Consider the following 18,940-nt stretch of genomic DNA (forward strand, 5'->3'; position numbering starts at 1 on the left):
AGGTGTTGAGAAGGGAGAAAAGGAGAATGACCACCCTAAACTTTTCCTGGCCCTCTGCTAACTTGGTCTCCACAGTGCTTCTGCCCAGCTGCTAGGCAGGCATGGGGAAATGACAGGGAGACCCTTTTAAATTAAAACAGTGGCTAGGCTCTCTGCTTTTTTCCTAATGGCTGCTGTGTGCTGTGTCTTAAAACTTTCCTTCAGATATGTGGTTTATCTTTAGTAGACCTTTCCTGAGCCCAGCCATTAGGAAGGGGTGAATCCCAAAGAAAGAATTCTGACTTTCACAGAGATTTAGAGAATCACAATGGGGGAGATTAAGCTATACTATTAACAAATATTTATTAGTTTACTCTCTAAGGTGGTCCTGGAGTTCAGGTAATCATTACAGAATCACAGTTGGGCAGTCTTGTTTCAAGTGGGGTTTTAGTTCTCCTTTTAATCATAGTCAAAACGTTAAGTCCATCTTAGTTCACCTGTGGGGGGATTTTCAAAGGAAATTAATCTGTAATGTAATGCCTTCTGAAAAAGAACAAATGGAAGGTTTAGCTATAACTGTATGTGCTGCTCATATGAGCTAGAACTAAGTAGTCAGTGATGAATAATAAAGATGAATCATTTTTTCTGATTATTGAGTACCCTCATCATATGTCATTTCAGCTTTCTGTTTATGAGCACAGACAGAATCCCTGCTGAAGATATTTTACAAAGGGGCTATTAATTTTTGTCAAATATTTGTCAAAAAAGATAATATTGATGTGTATCCTGGCTTCCACCCTCTTAAGGCCAGTGTCTTGGGGCTCATTCTTACAGTATGAGTAAGTAGGACTTATTTAACAATCAAATGGGGGGCACTTTTATTGTCTGTACTTCTCTACTTTCCATAGATTGCCCCAAGAATGAAATCACATTTCTCTCTCCTACCTACTCGGCATCAGCATATGCTATCTGGATATTCCCTGCCATCAAAAGCTGCTTTGGGGAAACAATCTGATGAATTGGTATAAATGACTAAAAAGGCTTAAAATATTACCTTTCCCAGGATTATGGCTTTGTGCTAGAGAAATAAACTACTCAAAGGGATTAAACTCTAGTGATGAAATTTCAGGTGAATCGGAGGAAGGGTTTTTGGTTTTAAGTACTTTTCCAGCCTAAATGGTAATCAGCCAGATACATCCCCAGTAGGAGTCTAAGTTAAAAAAAAAAAAAAAAAAAAGCAAGCTAGGGCCAGGCCAGGTTCTTGCCTAGGGACTGCTCTGGTCCTATTTATTTAGATTTAGGAGTGGGGCTGTGGGGTGGTGGGGGTGAGGGTGGCGCCCGGCGGTATAGGGTTTAGTTTAATCTATGACGCCAGATTTAAAGTGGCCTTGAATCAACCTGAGACTAAATGCAACATTGGAATTCCAAAATCCATCTGGTCTCCAGCTGGTGTGGGAGACTCGCCATCCTGGGATGCTTCAGAAGAGTGACCCTTTCAGTTCAGAACTATACCAGAGTCTGGTCAGGCTCAAAGCAGTTTTTGAAAGTGGAGTAGGAAATCTTTCTTACGACGATTAAAAATAGGTTATACAATATGCTAACTTTTATACAATGGCCAAGATTCATATTCATATATAATGGATAACGAGCTGGCTATCAATAGTATACCTGGCTGCTGCTTCGTTCCCTAACTTCCAGTTTAATGCTTTTATCTCCAGTTCAGGTAGTTAAGTCCGAACACTTTGGTATTGTGAACTTTCAGTTCTACTCTACGCTAAGGAACTACCCGTGTTATTTCCAGCAGTTCTGGAAGTAGTTGAAAGCTCCCATCCCTAGTAGAATGTCTTGAATATCTTTGGAGTTATTTCAAGTGTCTGTCACTAGCTTACGACTCACTTTGGTAAATAATTCTTTGATGGACTTTATCAACTCCTCTCTTTGGATGCAAGCCAAAAATCATCTGTAGGGCATACAGCTCTTTGTTCAAACTTGGTAATAAATAATTATCTCTGGAACACAGACGGAAGAACTGAAACAGTGACTTCAGGGACACAGAGACTAATTACCATCCTCGTACACGGTTAAGTACAGCAGAGACTTGGGGCGGGGAATGGTGTGTTCCGTACCGATTACATTCCTTAGGGTAAAACAAGGCCGTCTCGTCTGTTAACATATTTAAAGCAGTAATAGCAAAAACTGTGCAATGTTATGGTTGAAGCGTTTTATGCCATATGTGTTGATAGAATGCCTAAGCAGCTCTCTCCGCAATAAACGCAAACCCTGCCAGGCTGAATCATTCGGGCCAGCGTAATTCAACAACTGCACCACCGAAACCGCCAGGGTTGGAAGCCTACGTCGCGTTCGGAATGTATCCAATGTTTCCTCTAACAAAGGCACTATCTTGAGGCAATTTCGCGGGCCATTTTCCCCCTCCCAGCGCCAGCTTTGTCTCCCCGTTGGTGTGAGGCTGAGACTTGGAGGAGCCCCAGCGGCGCTGCTGTGCAAGCAAGCTCGGAGCAAGGGCCGGCGTGGGAAGCTCCTCCGAGCTGCCGCTGTGGTTTCCTGCAAACTGAGCTTGCCATTAGAGGAAGTTGGAGTGCTGCAGTTGAGATACCTGCGGCCTTAAAATCGCGGTGGACTGGAACCATTCGCACCCGATTACTGTCGCACAAAGAAACTCAATCGGCCGGGGTGGCCGAGACCTGGGGACTCTCCGTCTCCCAGGCTGGGCGCGGGGCAGCCGGGGTAGACGTCATCCGCGTCCCCCACCTTGGGCCGCTGGAGATCAGCAGGCAGGCCTCCGGGCCCTGGGCCCGAGCGGGCCTCACGCCGCGCCTCGCACGCGAACCCCGGGCCGCCGGCGGCCCCGCCCCCGGACCCCCGCCCCCCCGCCCCCCCGGCCTCCCGCCGCCCCCCGGCCTCCCGCCGCCAACGCCGCCGACGTCGGCCCGCGCCGCCCCCGCGCGCGGTGACTGGCTCGCGCCGGCCTCCAGCCCGGCTGTTGGCGGTTGGGGCGAAGCTGGCGGGAGGCCGCCCCGCCCCCGTCGCGGAGCCGCCGCCGCGCGCAGCTTCTTCCCCCCTCGCCGCCGGGGCGGTGGCGCTGTTGCGGCCACGGCCTGGGAGGCTGTAACTCCCCTCCGCCCCAGCCCCCTTCCTCCTCCTTTCTCTCCTCTCCCTCCCTCCCCTCCCCGCCCCTCGCAGTCTCTCGGTCGAGTGAATGTGGCGCGGCGGCGCGGGACGCAGCCTCGGCCCCTGCAGCGGCCCCGCGAGCTCGTGAAGGGACCAAACCGCCGCCTCCCCCCACCCTCTGCGCTTCCCGCGGGAGCCACTGCCGCCGGGAAAGAAGAACGAGGAGGGGAGCGAGGGGACGGCGGCGGGAAAACGGGAGAGGGGGGAGAAGAGGGTTCGAGGGCCAAGAGGGAAGGCGGAGAGGGACGGACGGACGGAAGGACGGACGGCCCGACGGACGGCCCGGGGAGCGGGCCGCCATCCAGCCTGCCCGGCCCCTCGGCTCCGGCTCCGGGCGGCCGCGGCGGCGGCGCGAGCGAAGGGCGCGGCAGGCGCTATCGAGACAATAACCCCGCTGCCCGGCTCCGGGGGCGGCGGCAAGGAGGAGGTGGCGGCCTAGCGCGGCCGAGGCTCGCCCAGCGCCGCGGCGGCGTCTTTGCCTCGGCCGGCCGGGTTCCGCCGCCGTCGGGTGTCGGGACGCGCGGGTCGCCCGGAGTCCCAGGCTCGCGGCTGACGCCCCCTCCCCTCCCCCTCCCGGGCGCGCGTGGAGCTGGTTTTCCGGGTTCCCCTGGACCGAGCTGAATCCTGCTGCTCTCCCAGGCAGGAAGTGAGTTTCGCACTGTAATTCCGGGCGGTGTCACGAGTGAAAAGTTTTTTTTTTCGGCGGAGATCCTAGTTGGGGCTGGGAAACTCCTGCAAAACTCAAGACCAGGAAATCAGCCCGCTTCCCAACCCCCACCAAAGCCACCTACTCTTCCTACTGCGGGAGGCCACTCCACATCCGCTCTCACCGGAGAGAGAAATTCGGCTGGATCCGAAGTGACTGATGAAGGGAAGGAAATCATGTCAGGCGAAGCCTTGAAAAAGCTGCCCTGAGATACTGCCCGACCGAAAGGTAATTTTCGCGAAATGTGTCTACAGGTCACAAAGCTCCTGGGCCGGGAAAGAGAGGAAACTTTAGTGTTTTTCACTTTTTCTCAAGTTGCCTTAAATTCGCCTTTTCTTATATTCAGGTGTTTTAAGCGCTAAATAGAACTGATTTTATTACCCCTTCTACCATCTGGACTCTGGTTTTTCTAGAAGAGGTTGTAAGAGTGCGGTGGGACGAAAAGTTTTAAGCAATGGGAAGAAAGAGTGCCTTTGTTCAGCACAAGGTCCAGAAGTGTTATTTTCCCGGGACATATACAATGTATATTTTTTATGTATTAAGTTGCTGAACCGGGCAACTTTTGTTTGTGAAGAAAGTTAGGTCACTGCGGACAGCGATTTGCTGCTGTTGAGATGGCTGCCACATTTGTTTATACTCTCACCGATTATTGGGGTTTCGCGTTTAATTGTATATAGAGATTTTTTAGTTCCAGCCCTTGTGAATACATTTCACTGGGTTGTATAAACAAAAAACCTTTGCCGTTTTTCTAAGTGGGTAATACATTTTTTTCAATAACGTGTTCCTTTTAGACATTCAGAACTCTGGTTAATTAATTGTAAGCAAGTGTTGGCTAGATTTTCCTTGTAACTGACCCAGTAGGGAGAAAAAGAAAGGAGTGTATGGATAAAGATAGTTATAATTAAAAAACAAACAATAACACCTGTAAGTAGTTTGGTTCATTGGGAGTTCTGTGCAATTCAGAACAGAATATATGAGAAGGGAAGTAAAACGCTTAAAACGATTTTCATGGGAATCACATTGATTGTGATAAACAGCTGTACTTTGGAATAGTACAGTATTTACATTTTTATGTTGGCCCAAATGTTTTGGCCGGTGCTGCCTAATAAGTAATGAGTGTCTACCGTGGGGGTAGGGATTAGTGAAGCATGAGAGACATTCCACCAGTCAGAGTTATAAATATAAACACTTCTGAACCAATCCGTGGTCTTTACGGCTCAAACTAGTTTTGGTCGCAGCAAACACAAGCGGTTTCGTCAGTGGTGTTTTAGTTTGTGCCTTTTTAAGTTTGGTTTTTCCCCCCAGTACTTTTGTGGTAAAGAGAGGTGAAAGATAATACTGTGCTTCTGAATAAATATTAAGTAAATATGATATTCTCTTGGTAGGTGTATCTTAAATATAAATTGACATTTATTTTATTTGCCCATGCTACCCCAAGAAAAATATAATTGGCTTTCTTTAGTACAAAGGTAGATTTTAAAGGATAGGATCAAATTATGCCACAACTTCTTTGTTACTTCTTAAAGTATATTTCAAAATAGGAATCTTAAATTAACTATTTATTACTATTTACTGATTTGATATGTTTTCCCAGAACTTAGTCTTTGGAGCTCCTTTTGGAAAAATTTTTTAATTTTTTAAAATCTTGGTAAGATTTGTGAACTATCAAGTAACTCCTGTTAAAGCACCTTTACCAAGGAATTTAAAGTCATAATTGATCTACTTTATGATTTTGGAGCATATCATTGGGCAACGAAAGAGATTATTCTTGGGCATCTGAAAGAGGGGAACAAAATAAATGGCATTGAACTTCAGTTTCCTTATATGGTTTATACTTGGCTTCAGAGCAGCAAAGCCTTAATAGAGCAAGTCTTTTATAGAGAATTACCACTTTGCGAAAATGTTTCTCTGCATTAGTAAATTTTACTTATAAAAAGTATAGTTAACCTCAGTCGTTAACAGAGATGCCTACAAAATACCTGTTTAAATCCCTGTTTTTAGATACAGTTTTTGATTTTTTTCTTGTGGGAGCCATAGAAGCAAACTACACATTTTTAAAAGTGGAATGTTCAGCTTTGTAGTTGCCTTTCATTCCTTTTTTCCCTCTCAAAGAGGCAAAATTTGCTCTATGGTTTACTTAGACTTTTATTAGTTTAGCACTGAGCTTACTTAAGGAATTTTAGGTTTTATACTATTATCAAACTATAAATACTTTCAAAGTTTTGTTTAAAATGTGACAGTGGCTTGAAATGAGGTTTTAAAAAGATGATAATTAAAATATTTTTAAAAGACATCAAATTTTACATACTCTTAATATTGTGCGGGCTTCCTTAGACTAAATTGACAGATCTAGAGTACTTACAAGGTGTACAAAAATGCAGTTAATGGCACTGTTTATTGGAGTTTTCAATAGTGTTAAACTTAATCTCTCAACTAATTAATTCAGATGTTATGTTATGAAGTTGGCCTGCTGTTTGAGAACAAACTGTTACAAACTTTTCATGTATAAAAAGCTTACAGAGGTTCAAATACGGAAAATAAATTTTTATTGCACCTATTTTCCTGATGAAATTATAACGAGACATTTTGGATGTATCATTGGTAAATCTCTAAAATTCAGTTATTGTAGGGATACTGGTATTGAGCTCTTGGTAGTAAACAATATTTCACTTTAAACACATGAATATTTCAGAAAATTAGGTGCATATTTAGGCATTTATTTTAAATAACATGATACAGAGTTTAAGCTATTTGGTTTAGAAATAGATCATGGCAGTGTTTACAAAGTATTTGGGATTATGCAGATTGTAGTGATGTTGGATAGGAAAGTAATTTTTTTTTTTTTTTGGTAATTGCTGCTTACTTAGATTCTCTTAAAGACTTTGTTGCTTGCATTTTTATTTTGTCTCTTTCCCTTGCCCATTCATTTTTCTGTCACATGCCTTGTTTTTTTCTGGGAACACCTGTTCCTAAAGTCCTAAAGATTCCTTTCTTTTCCTTTCCTGACAACATATTTTACCTCTGTTTAGCTGTTCATAATAGATTGTTCAGTTTTTGAATTCACACTATTTACCATAGAAGATGTGCACATAAATTATGCTCTATAATATCTGCTTTTGAATTGTCTAAAGAAATAAGCTCAGCACTTCTGTCTTCCATTTTTCTATGATTTACTCCCCATTATTTTTTGTTTCTTTCTTGGTGCCTGTCACTAACTCTTAAGTCATTCTCTGTCCATTTTTCAGATATACTTCTAACTTTTTCTGTCTTGTTTCCTAATTGTGAAAAAGAAATCTCACTGTTACTCACATTTTTCTTCTGATTCCTTTAGCTTCCTATTTTTAGAGTTAGCTTCATTTACTTCCCCTATTTTCTCCATGTTCAGCTCTTATTTTTTAATTATATTTTGCTCTTCTTCTCTTTCTAAACTTACTAGACCATGCTTATTACTTCAAAACTGTTAAAAACATGAGTAGAAAAATTTATTTGGTCATCATCTTTGAATTCTGAATATCCCTTTTCATTCCAGCGCAGTTTACGTGCCAGTCAGTATTTAACCTAATACTCATAAATATATTTTGTTTCTATTTATATTGTTTTCTCAATTCTTTTTTTCCCTTTAATATCTCCAGAATTACCTTTGTGAAGATAATATCAGGTTGCTAAGTATTCTTATATTAATTAACCCCCATGCCTTCTTGTTTTGTTATGCTTTTGGCCTCTTAAGACACACAAGCTTATATCTCTGTACCTCTCCTCTCCATTTTGGTCCTTTCCTTCCTGTCCTATCTCTCAAATTAAATGTCTTCTCTGTCAGTGTCCCTAACATTGTGTCATTGTCTTCCTTTGTCTGTTTTTATGAAATAAGCAGAGTTGAATTTTATCACTCATTTTATTCTTCTCGCTTGAAATTTGGTTCCAGGTACCATTGGATGAAGGCATGCCAGGCTTTGTAATTGATAGTATGTAAGACAATAGAAAAGAGTACCTAAACATTAAGTAATGAAAGAAGGTTCTCCTTATCTGGAAGTTATCTATGACTTTCAGTATATAGAATGTAGTAGAAAAACTAGAACATAATCAGAAAGACATCTAAGTAATCAAAATGGATATAGTAAAATCTAGGGACTTCATTCATAGGGACATCCTTATTCAGAGCCCATTTATTTTTTATCACATTGAGCTGTTTCCTGCCTTTTTGATGTACTGGAAGAGGTGAGAAAGCACACTGACAGCATCACGAAGTGATGGCCTCTGACGTTACAGAATGGAAGGAAGACTGGCCAACTTAGAAAATAGGGTAGTCTCACACAGCTTGCTTTGGGCGTTCTACATTTCATTTGTCCTTGGGACGATTCACTCTATTATAGCATGATTACAAGTAATAGTAATAGCCCTAAGGCAGCTGTTCTCAAACTTTTTGGTCTTATTAGGATCTCTTTATACTCTTAAAATTTACTGAGAACCCCATAGGGCTTTGGTTTGTGTGGGTTGTATTTATTATATTTCCTGTAATACACATTTAAAAAATAATTAATAAATGATTTCATGTTAATGTAACACTGTGTTAATAAAGAATATTTTTTAATAAATAACTTTTTTCCAAGACCAATCTTTAGCAAAAAGTGGCATTGTTACATATATTTGCAGGTCTTACTTCTGGTTGAATAGAAGACAGCTTGATTCTCATCTGCTTCTACATTCAATCTTGCAATATATTGTTTTGGTTGAAGTATATGAAGAAACTCCAGTCTCATACAGATAGGTGGTTGGAAAAGGGAGGAATATTTTAGCCCTTTTAGATGATTGTGGGTGTTCTTTGATACCACACCAAAATTTAACAAATGGTAGTTTTTTAAGGAGAGCTGCAGTGTTGAATCTGAAACCCTATCAATGAGTTTTTCATTTCTTGTTACCTGAAAATCCATGGTATATCTTGCACTTTGAATGAATTTTTTTTACCTGTTTTATGATTTTGTAACATCATTTATTGGTTGTTTGGGAAATACTGGTCCATTGAATTACACATTTTTTACCAAATGTTGACACATTTCTTTATGCAGAAACAAAAAAAAATTGTTAACATCACTAGTAATCTCATCAGAAGTCTTTAATGTTCTGAAGGTGTCAAGCTCAGGGAGGCAGATACAAATTTTCTGCAGTTCTGAATTTTCACTTGGAAGCTCAAATATTAATCATTGGTAACAAATACTGATCATGTTTTCCCCTTGAAATTGCAGGCTTACTTGATTTATTTTTGAGAAAATGTCTGCCGCATTCCTAAGTCTATATAACCATAGTTTGCCATTCTCTCTTTATGGTCGAAATAGTGTTCCATAACTCAGAATAATTTACCCAAATGCTTTTCCTTAAGATTGCCGTTTTCTACATAGAATATGAAAAAGACATGTATTGAAGAGTTGAGATTTAATAAAATTACTTTTTACTGCTTCATTAAAGATATTCTTATTTGAAAGTGGTGTTTAAAAAGAAATCTGGGAATATGTAGTGGTGCCAGTCTAGCTTGATGTTACTGCCTTTGCGCTAAGGTGCTAGCACTTTTACCCAGCATTGCTTTTGCACCATCACTGTCAATATAGTAGGAAAGAGCAAATGGTGTTCAATATTATGCTGAAAATAGTCTTGACCTTTAAGACCCCTTGAAAGTGTCTCAGGCCATCCAGGGCCCATTGACCACACTTTGAGAACTTAGGTGGATGTTGGGATTTGTGAAGGTTTTGTTCCTTTGATTTTTTTTTTTTTCCTGTCTCATTCAGGGAGAATCCTGAGGCTTGATTGTTCAGCTCCTTAATTTGGTCATCAGTTCTTTTCAATTATTTTATTACTTTTTTGGGGAGAGAAATAGAGTTCCTAAGAACTTTTCTATAGACATTGATTTTTATTTTTTAGTTGTATTTTTGGTCTACATGTAAGTTACATCTTGAATCTTTACATTGTCTTCTGTTTCCAGATTAACAATATAGGAAGTTTGTTCTTATTGTGTTTGGTATATCCATCATGCTTTTGGTTTTTCCTCAAATGTTAGAATTTTTCATTGTAGTTGAAGTTTTATATTATGGTCCAGACTATAGTGTATTGGTCATTTAAGTGTATTTTTCCAGCCCAAGTGAATCCCTGTTCTTATGTCTCTGGTATATTTAGCTAATGGGTTTCTTCTTAGGGTAGCTTGTCCTGTTACATGTATTTCCTGTCCCTTGGGAAATAACATTCTGCTGTTTTCAAGGTTATACTGCCCAAGTGTCAGATCTCCCACAGTATAGAGAGCTATGCTGGAGGCCTTAGCCATGCAGCTGTTCTACTGTGGTTTTATTACCTGGCAGACTGCCTGGGACACACTTTTCCCAATCCTTCTTGCTAAGAAAACTTAGCCTTTTTGGAAATCCCACTTTATGCTTGTTTTGTGTATCTGGTTCTTCGGGTATGTTTGTTGTCATTTCTTCCACCCCCAGCCCCCACCATACTCTGTACTGTCTACAAATCCCTTTCTGTTCTGATCTGTAGATATACCCCTCCTAGGTTTTTTAGTACTGCTATAGATTTTTTATAATTTTATTTTTTGTATATTAAAGTTTGTAACAGTGACAAATACACTGAAGAGTTGGAAGCATAGTGCAAAGAATTTTTTTGTTCCTGAACCATTTGATAATAAGTTGCCTACCTGATGCCTCATAACCCCCAATTACTTTAATGTTTATTTCCTACAAACAGGGGCATTCTCCTCTGTAATAACATTATCATTATCAAAATTAGGAAGTTATCAAGAATACATTACTAACAAGAATACAACCTCACAAACTGTCCTAATGCCTTTTAGAGCAAAAGAATCCAGTTTGGAATCATGCCTTACATTTAGCTGTCATGTCTCTTTCGTCTCCTTTAATATGAAACAGTTTTTATCTTTACTTTCAGGTGCTTGACACTTTTGAAGATTATAGATCTAGTTATTTTGTAGCATAATCTAATTTGCATTTCTCTGACATTTTGATGATCAGATCTTTGATTAGATTTTCATGATTAGATCTTTGGTAGGTATTCTGGAAATGATCTTGCATGCATCTCATTGCATCTTATCAGGTGTCAGGTAATGTCAGTTGTCCCATTGCTAATAGGAATTGGTTATATGTCAAGGTACTTCTTCCTCATTTGTAATTAATAAATATTTTGGGGCTAGGTATTGAAACTACGTAAATGTTTTGTTCCTCATCAGATTTTTAGTTTATTCATTTATTTACAGCTATTCGTGGTTGCCTGTTATATTCACTGAGTTATAATCCATTATCATTTATTTTGGTGCTCATATTGTTCTTGATTTGGCTAATGGGAACCCCTTCCAGCTGGTTTATTTTCATTTTGACATACATCTTTGAATACTTTTTTTGTATGTAGCACAATATAATGTTCCAGACTTAACCTTCAAACTTGCTCCGATTTTTTTTAGTGGAAAATGGTACTTAGAAGCCAAGATCGGGGCACTTCTTGTGCTCATTGTTCTTGAAGTATCGCTGCTCCATGCCTCCTTAGTGTACAAATAGGGGATATTTTTATGTGCACATGTACACATTCACATTTACACCTATATTTCTATAAATATAAAATGGTTTCGCTGATATGTCCAACTCTAATTCAGTACCACAGGGTTCGTTCTAGTGTTTTCCCTTTCCATATTTGTAACTTTTCTCTGATAGTGAAAACTAGTTTTGTTTCTGTACTATTTTTTAGTGAGGGAGATGAAGTAAACATTTGTTCAGATAAAGATTTTCAGCCAGAAGTCTCTATAATCTAATGAATTTCAAAAGTATTTCTAAAGGGATAAAATTAACATGGTAAAATACACTTAGGTGAAATATTTCATTCCTCAGTAATTCCAGGTTATTATGTGAAAGATGGATGGAATGAATTAATGCTTTTGTTGTCTACATTGGATAAGTTTCTTGTAGAGATAATGTTGGGGCTTGATTTTGGTATGAATGCAGTGATTTTGATGCAATTGAATTTTTCCATATGGAGCCTATGTGAATATGAATTCATATATTCATATTCCATATAAAGATCCCAAAGTTTGGAGCAAGGTCTATCTTCTTGATAATGGTGCCCTTAGAATTTCAAACCTTAGACCAGTTCCAGAATCTTGTGGGGTGGGGTGGGAGAAGGTTTTCATTTGCATTAGGGCCAGCACAAGAAACTGTAATCTAAAAATGAATCTCCATGTTAAGGCTGTCACCCAGTCTAGAATAAGTTGGTTTGACTTCCCCCATTCCTGGAGATTTGGGAAGTGATGTAAGAAGCATATTGGGATATCTTTTTGTGACTAGACTAGATTTACTCAGTCTTCTAGGAACAGATGAGGATCCTGGCAGCAGCAAATAGATTCTTTGGGTGCCTTGTTAATCTCTGGGAACTTCAGAAGATTTAGTTAATTGTCTTGGGGCTAACTGTGGAATATTGGAGACTGTGTATAATAGATGCAGTTCAGTGTATCAGAGATAACTGATACCGGCGTAGTCTCCTGTTTGCTTTCTTTTGAAAACTATTCCCGAGACAGGAACCCTAGGAAGTTTATTCCTTATCTTTTTGACTTTGGTTATTGAAATCAATACCATTTCTGTCAATTCTGTCTTTTAGGTATCTATAGAATGAGATACATGAGTGTAGGCTTGGAAGGCTAGAGGTGCAATCAGTGAGAGCTTTTGATAGGCAAAAGGGAAGGGCTAAAACAGTTTTCTTAATTTTTTTTTTTGGTTATACAAATTCAAATGCAGAAATTCATAATATAGAAATTAAAAAGTATCTATAATCCCATCTCCCAGAGATACTCAGTGTGTTGTGTATTCTTCTGAACACTTCTATATATATTCCAACACGTAAGTGTGTGTGTACGTACATGTATAAGTATCTTCAAATAAAAATAGGAGATACATATATATATGGGAATATAATAGGTATGTACATGTGTTAATTAGCATTAGGATTGTTTCTAGGTTGTTATACAAGACAATGCTTACAGAACATAGATTTATTCTTGTACTCTTTGCATAACATTTTTACACTGTTAAGAATTTTTTTCTGGTGGACAGGTACCCAGAGTACATTTGCTATATGTATAGTTGAAATTGATAGACAGACTCAAAGTCCTTCTGAAGAGTTTGGATCTATTATACTTCTACCAATAGTATGTAAGAGTACCTCTCTGTGAGGATTCTTGAACAGATAGGCTATCAGCTGTCCTAAAGTACTTGTGCAAATCTAAGACAGACAGTGTAGTATAGTATCTAATAATATAGGGCTTAGAGTCACGTTGCTACTTACTAGATGTGATGTTGGCAAGTTAAATGTAAAAATTCTTCTAGGAATTATGCATATTTGTATGCCTTTTGTGTTCCACATGGATTTATTGATTTGTTGCTTATATGCTTTGGTTACGGTGTTTGCCATACAGAACTTTACATTTTTCAGTCTTTATGCATTTTTGGCTTTAATGATATTCTTAGAAAGGATTATAAAAGTAATAACCTAAATTTTCTTATGTTGCCTTAAGAAGTGAAATAATCATCTAGATTGGTTCTCTCCAAATTTCTAACCAGTTGTTTCATCTTTTTACTTCAAAAATTCTATCTTTATTGGTAGTAAATTCCCAAATATACTTAATCTATGTCAAGATACTCTTTTTTATTTATTGTTTTTTTGTTATGAAAATACTGTGCTGTCTTGGTTTTTCTCCTCCTCACAGTATGCTTAATATCTGAAAGTGTCAGTTTATTACTTTTGAAACATTTTTCCGGGTGGACTTGAATCATTAAGTTCTAAAAATAATTCTTGCTGGCTTGTTGATTGAGAGTGCTTGAATTTATAGATTAATTTAAGAAGTAATTGATACCTTTACAATAGCATACCTCTTTCTAGGAAAGTAAGTTTTCCATTTACTTAATAGTTTATGCCCTTCAGTGGGTTTTATGGTTTTCTTCTTGTCATATCCATGTTTCTTCATAGCATTCGTATTTCTTGTTATTATTAAGAATTATATATTTTTTTCTTAAGTTGAGTTCCAAAAATCTTAATGGAACCAATGTGAAAGCTACTGCTCTTATGAATGGGGCTGTTTCTTTAATTGTATTGTTACCTAGATATATAAATAGAGGAGATTGATTTTTCATATGTGTTACCTACTGTATTCTGAAGACTTAAAAAATTGCTAATAGATTTTTAGATGGTATGTTTGGATCTTCTAGGTATATAATTATAGATGCACTCGTAATAGCACTTTTTATTTTTTAATTGAATTGTAAATATATTAATTGATTGAATTAAATATATTAATTGTATAGTCTCATGTTTTATAATTTAATATGCATACTAACAAGTACTTAATGACCCATCCTTTTAACTACAAAATTCTTCCCTCATTTCTTTCCAGTCTGTGAGATCATCCACCACCATTAGTATTGCAGCCTGATTAATTTAATCTTCAGTAAGGGAATAGGAGATTTTTATTGTTACCCAGAAGCCTCCATTTAATCATACTGTATTTTCTTTCTCTAGCATTGTCTGGCTGTGGGAATGGGAAGGAGAACAAGAAAACTTGCTAAACTCTGAGTATTTTTTGTTACAGAAGCAAAAGTCCTTGGGCTGATTTAAGTAGAAGGTGGTCCCTTCTGCTACTATTCTGCTCCTTAACTGCCTCTTGAAGGTGTCTTCAGTGCTGTGAGAATGGCTTTGTGAACCTTGATGTTCCTTAGCTGCTTTTTGATTTACTTCTGAGAAAAATAATACTACTTATGAGCATTTTCCTTGAACTACTTAGTATTTAGTGCGATACACAGTAGTAATTATGTATGTATCTTTTAATGACAGTTATTTTGATCCTTTATTTGATTATAATAGTAAACTCTCTAGTTATGTAAATGTTTCCCAAGAGATCTTTGCCTGTACTTGCTCCCTCCCCAGGTTTACTTTAGTCACTTTACGTATTTCACTGACCTTAATCTTATCCTTCCTTGTAATATATTTAATAGGTAATTTGGTGTAAGTGAAAGGTGTTCCTCCAAATGCTGATACTTTCCTCAGATTCAGTGGATTTTATGACTAACTTAGAAATAGTCTAGTCAAGGTAACCAGCTTTTTCTTTTTCATTAACATACGAGGAAACTATTGGCCCAGAGAGGGAAGTGAAATCCTGGAGGTCATTTAGTTTGTTAGTGATGAAAGTTAGATTCAAAAAATAAATTCAGGTTTCCTGACTCTGTGGCTTTTCCCTTATACCAGAATTTTCCTAGATACGTTGTGGAGTATACAGTCTCTTTAGAATAGCACTATTTTTTTTTTTTAATATGCCAAAGGTTTATTTTATTTTGTGCCTCCTTTCAATTATCGTTTTCCCTGCCCCCTCCCTCTTCCACCTTTATTGACATATAATTGATGTGTAACATTGTGTAAGTTGAAGATGTACAATGAGTTGATTTGATACAAATATATTGCAATATGATTACCACCTTGAGTTAGCTAGCACCTCCATCACTTCACATCCTTTTTGTGGTAAGAACATTTAAGATCTACTCTTAGCAACTTTGAAGTATATAATATTTATTAACTGTAATCAGTCACAGTGCTGTGCATCAGATCCCCAAAACTGAATCCTTCCTTCCTTTGTGTTTCACCCCACCCCAGAACTATATTTCTATCTGGAAGCTAGAACAGCACTGTTTTCCAAATATTTTTACCAGATATTATAGAAAAAAAGTTCTGAGTTCACATAGATGAGAACGCCTTGGGTTAATACACATCCCCTCATCCCCAGTACATGGCAGTTCGTCATGGATGATTGTTTTTAATTTTAGAAATAACTAAAATACAGCTCTGTTTACAAAGAATGTTAGCATCAATATTTGAGCCAAGAAGTTTCATGGAAAGATTAATCCTAAAGCAGTATGTAATTTGCAATTTCAGAATTTAAAAAGAATATTTTTTTGGCCTCTTTCTACTCACCCATCCAGCCCAGTTCAAGTACCATTGTTTCTGCTGAAACTTCCCCAAATGTTTGAGAAATCTATTCTTTTGATTTCTAACTTACATTTTGTTTTTTAGATTGTGATAAAATGCACATAATATGAAATTTACTGTCTTAACCATTTTTAAGTGTACATTTCAGTGGTATTAAGTACATATTGTTATGTATTGGTCACCACCACCCATCTCCAAAACTCTTTTCATGTTGCAAAATTGCAACTCTATGTATTAAAGAATAACTCCCTGCTCCATTCCTCTTCCTCCCAGCTCCTGGCAGCCACCATGTAAATGGAATCATAGAATATTTGTCCTTTTGTGTCTGGCTTATTTCACTTAACATAATGTCATCAATGTTCATTCGTATTGTAGCATATGACAGAATTTCCTTTTTAAGGCTGACTATTCCATTGTATATACCGTTTTGCTTAACTGTTCATCTGTCATGGACACTTGGGTTCCTTCCACGTTTTAGCTGTTGTGAATAATGCTGCCATAAAAATGGGTGTACAAATACTCTTTGAGACCCTGCTTTCGATTCTTTTTGGTATATACCCAGAAATGGAATTGCTGAATCATATGATAATTTCATTTTTTAATTTTTTGATGAACTGCCAGATTATTTCCCACAGTTGGCTATACTATTTTACATTTCCACTAACAGTACATAAGAGGTCTAACAAAAAGTCTAATTTCAACACATCCTTGCCAGTCTTTATTTTCTGTTTTTCTTTGTTTTTTGGATAGTTATCCTAATGGGTGTGAAGGTAATCTCTCATTATAGTTTTGATTTGCATTTCCCTAATGATGAGTGATATTGAACATCTTTTCATGTGCTTATTTTTGTGTTTTCTTTGGAGAAGTGTCTTTGCCCATTTTTTGAATCAGGTTGTTTTGCTGTTGAGCTTTTGGAGTTTATATTCTGGATATTAATCCCTTTTCCAGGTACATGATTTGGAGATGTTTTCTCGCATTTTGTGGGTTGCCTTTTTACTTTGTTGATAGTGGCTTGATGTACTTTTTAAAAAAAATTTTCGTGAAATCTACTTGTCTAATTTTGCTTTTGTTGACTCTATATTTGATGTCATAGCCAGGAACTCATTGCCAAATCCAGTGTCATGAAGTTTTTGCCCTGTTTTCTTCTAAGAGTTTAGTTTGGATTTATGACTTTTTGAAAGTGCTTAGCTATTTAATTTAAAACTTAAATATATATAGGGAGGGTATAGCTCAAGTGGTAGAGTGCATGCTTAGCATGCACAAGGCCCTGGGTTCAATCCCCAGTATCTCCTCTAAAAGATAAAATAAGTAAACCTAATTACCTTCCCCCTTAAACAAAAAACTTAAATATAAACTGTATTGTTTTTAAATTATTTTTGGATATTTTGGTTGGCTAAACTAAATGTTTTCTTGTTTAAATAAAACTAAAAATGCTAGCACTCTTCTCTTTTCCTTCAGTTTATAAGTGTTTCAGGTTTCTCTTTGGAATTAAGCCTTTTATTCTGAGATAACTATAGAATCATCTGTAATTTTAAGAAATAATACAGTGAGATTTTCCCCTTGAGGTAGGCAGCATCTTTAAAAAATTTTTTTTTAATTTTTATTTTTTAATGAAGTGTAGTCAGTTTAGTGTTAGTTTCAGGTGTAAGACAAAATAATTCGGTTACACATAAACATACATAGATATTTTTTCAGTTTCTTTTCTGTTATGGCTTGTTATAAGAAACTGAATATAATTCCCTGTGCTATACAGTAGGTCCATGTTGTTTATCTATTTTATACACAGTAATGTTTATCTGTTAATCCCAAACTCCTAATCTATTCCCCCCCATAACCAGTTTGTTTTCTTTGTCCGTGAGTCCATTTCTGGTTTGTAGATGCAGGCAGCATCTCACAGGATTATAGTACAGTATCACAACCAGGCTATTGCAATTGATAGTCAATATACAAAATAGTTCCATCACCACAAGAATCCCTGTTGTTGCCCTTTTATTACTACTGTACCCATCTCCCTCCCATATTCTCCTCCACCCATTTTTTTTTTTTTTTTGTCTTTTCAAAACTATGAATGGAATCATGTAGTATGTAACTTTTGGGATTGGCAAATTGCCTCATTCCCTGGAGATTCATCAGAGTTTTTGTTTATAGTAATAGCTCTTTGATTTTTTATCACTGAATGTTGTTTTACAAGATGGATGTACTGCCAGTTTGTTTAGTATTTTCACTTTGATGGACATCTAGGTTATTTCTGGTTTTTGACTATGACGAATAAAGTTGCTCTGAACATTCTTGTACAGGATTTTGTGTGAAGATATGTTCTCATTTTTCAAGAATAAATGTCTAAGAGTGTAATTGCTGTGTTAGTTTAATTTTATAAGAAACTATCAGTGTTTTCCAGACTGGCTGTATTGGTTTGCATTATTCTCTGCAGTAGTGTATGAGAGATCAAGTTTTTTTACATCCTTGCCATCCTTATTTGGTGCGTTTATCATGTCTTTCTTACTATTTTTTATTTTAGCCCTTCTTAAAGGTATGTAGTCTTAACAGGTATCGTATTTTACTTTGCATTTCTGTAATGGCTATAGTGATGTTGAACATCTTTTATATAGTTTTTTACCATCTGTATGTCTCTTCAGTGCAGTGTCTGTTCATGTCTTTTTTCCATTTTCTAACTGATTTCTTTTTTTTTTACTGTTGAATTTTGAGAGTTTTAATGTATTATAGATACTGATTCTTTCTTGATATGTGATTTACGAATAGTGTCCTATAGCTTACCTTTTCATTCTTTTAAACAGGATCTTTTGCAGAGCAAAAGTTTTTAGTTTCATGAAGTGCAATTTTGTCACTTTTTATGGTTTGTGCCTAAGACTCTGCTTACTTACACATTCTGAAAATTTTCTCTTTGTATTTTTCTGAAAGCTTTATCATTTTACATTCAAATCTGTGGTCTATTTTGAGTCACTTTTTGTATAAGATGTGAGATTTAGGTCAAGGATTTTTTTTTCAGCCTCTGGATATCCAGTTGCTCCAGCACAATTTCTTGAAAAGACT

The 18,940-nt window shown here is 37.6% G+C and overlaps 1 protein-coding gene across 11 annotated transcripts in view; it reads left to right on the forward strand.

The window, feature by feature from the left end:
• The first annotated feature begins 3,088 nt into the window (after positions 1-3,088).
• Positions 3,089-18,940, forward strand: part of ERBIN (erbb2 interacting protein) — a 99,478-nt gene continuing 83,626 nt past the window's right edge. For 5 of the 11 annotated variants that reach the window (XM_010974935.3, XM_031446117.2, XM_064481082.1 and 2 more), the window contains exon 1: positions 3,091-4,102. The gene's annotated coding sequence lies outside the window, so the exon portion shown is untranslated. Of the gene's footprint in view, positions 4,103-18,940 lie in introns of all 11 variants that reach the window. The other 6 variants (XM_031446130.2, XM_031446145.2, XM_031446123.2 and 3 more) reach the window with 4 other exon arrangements.

The sequence above is a fragment of the Camelus dromedarius genome, chromosome 3 (genome assembly GCF_036321535.1).
Source record: "Camelus dromedarius isolate mCamDro1 chromosome 3, mCamDro1.pat, whole genome shotgun sequence".
In the NCBI taxonomy this organism is placed as follows: domain Eukaryota; kingdom Metazoa; phylum Chordata; class Mammalia; order Artiodactyla; family Camelidae; genus Camelus; species Camelus dromedarius.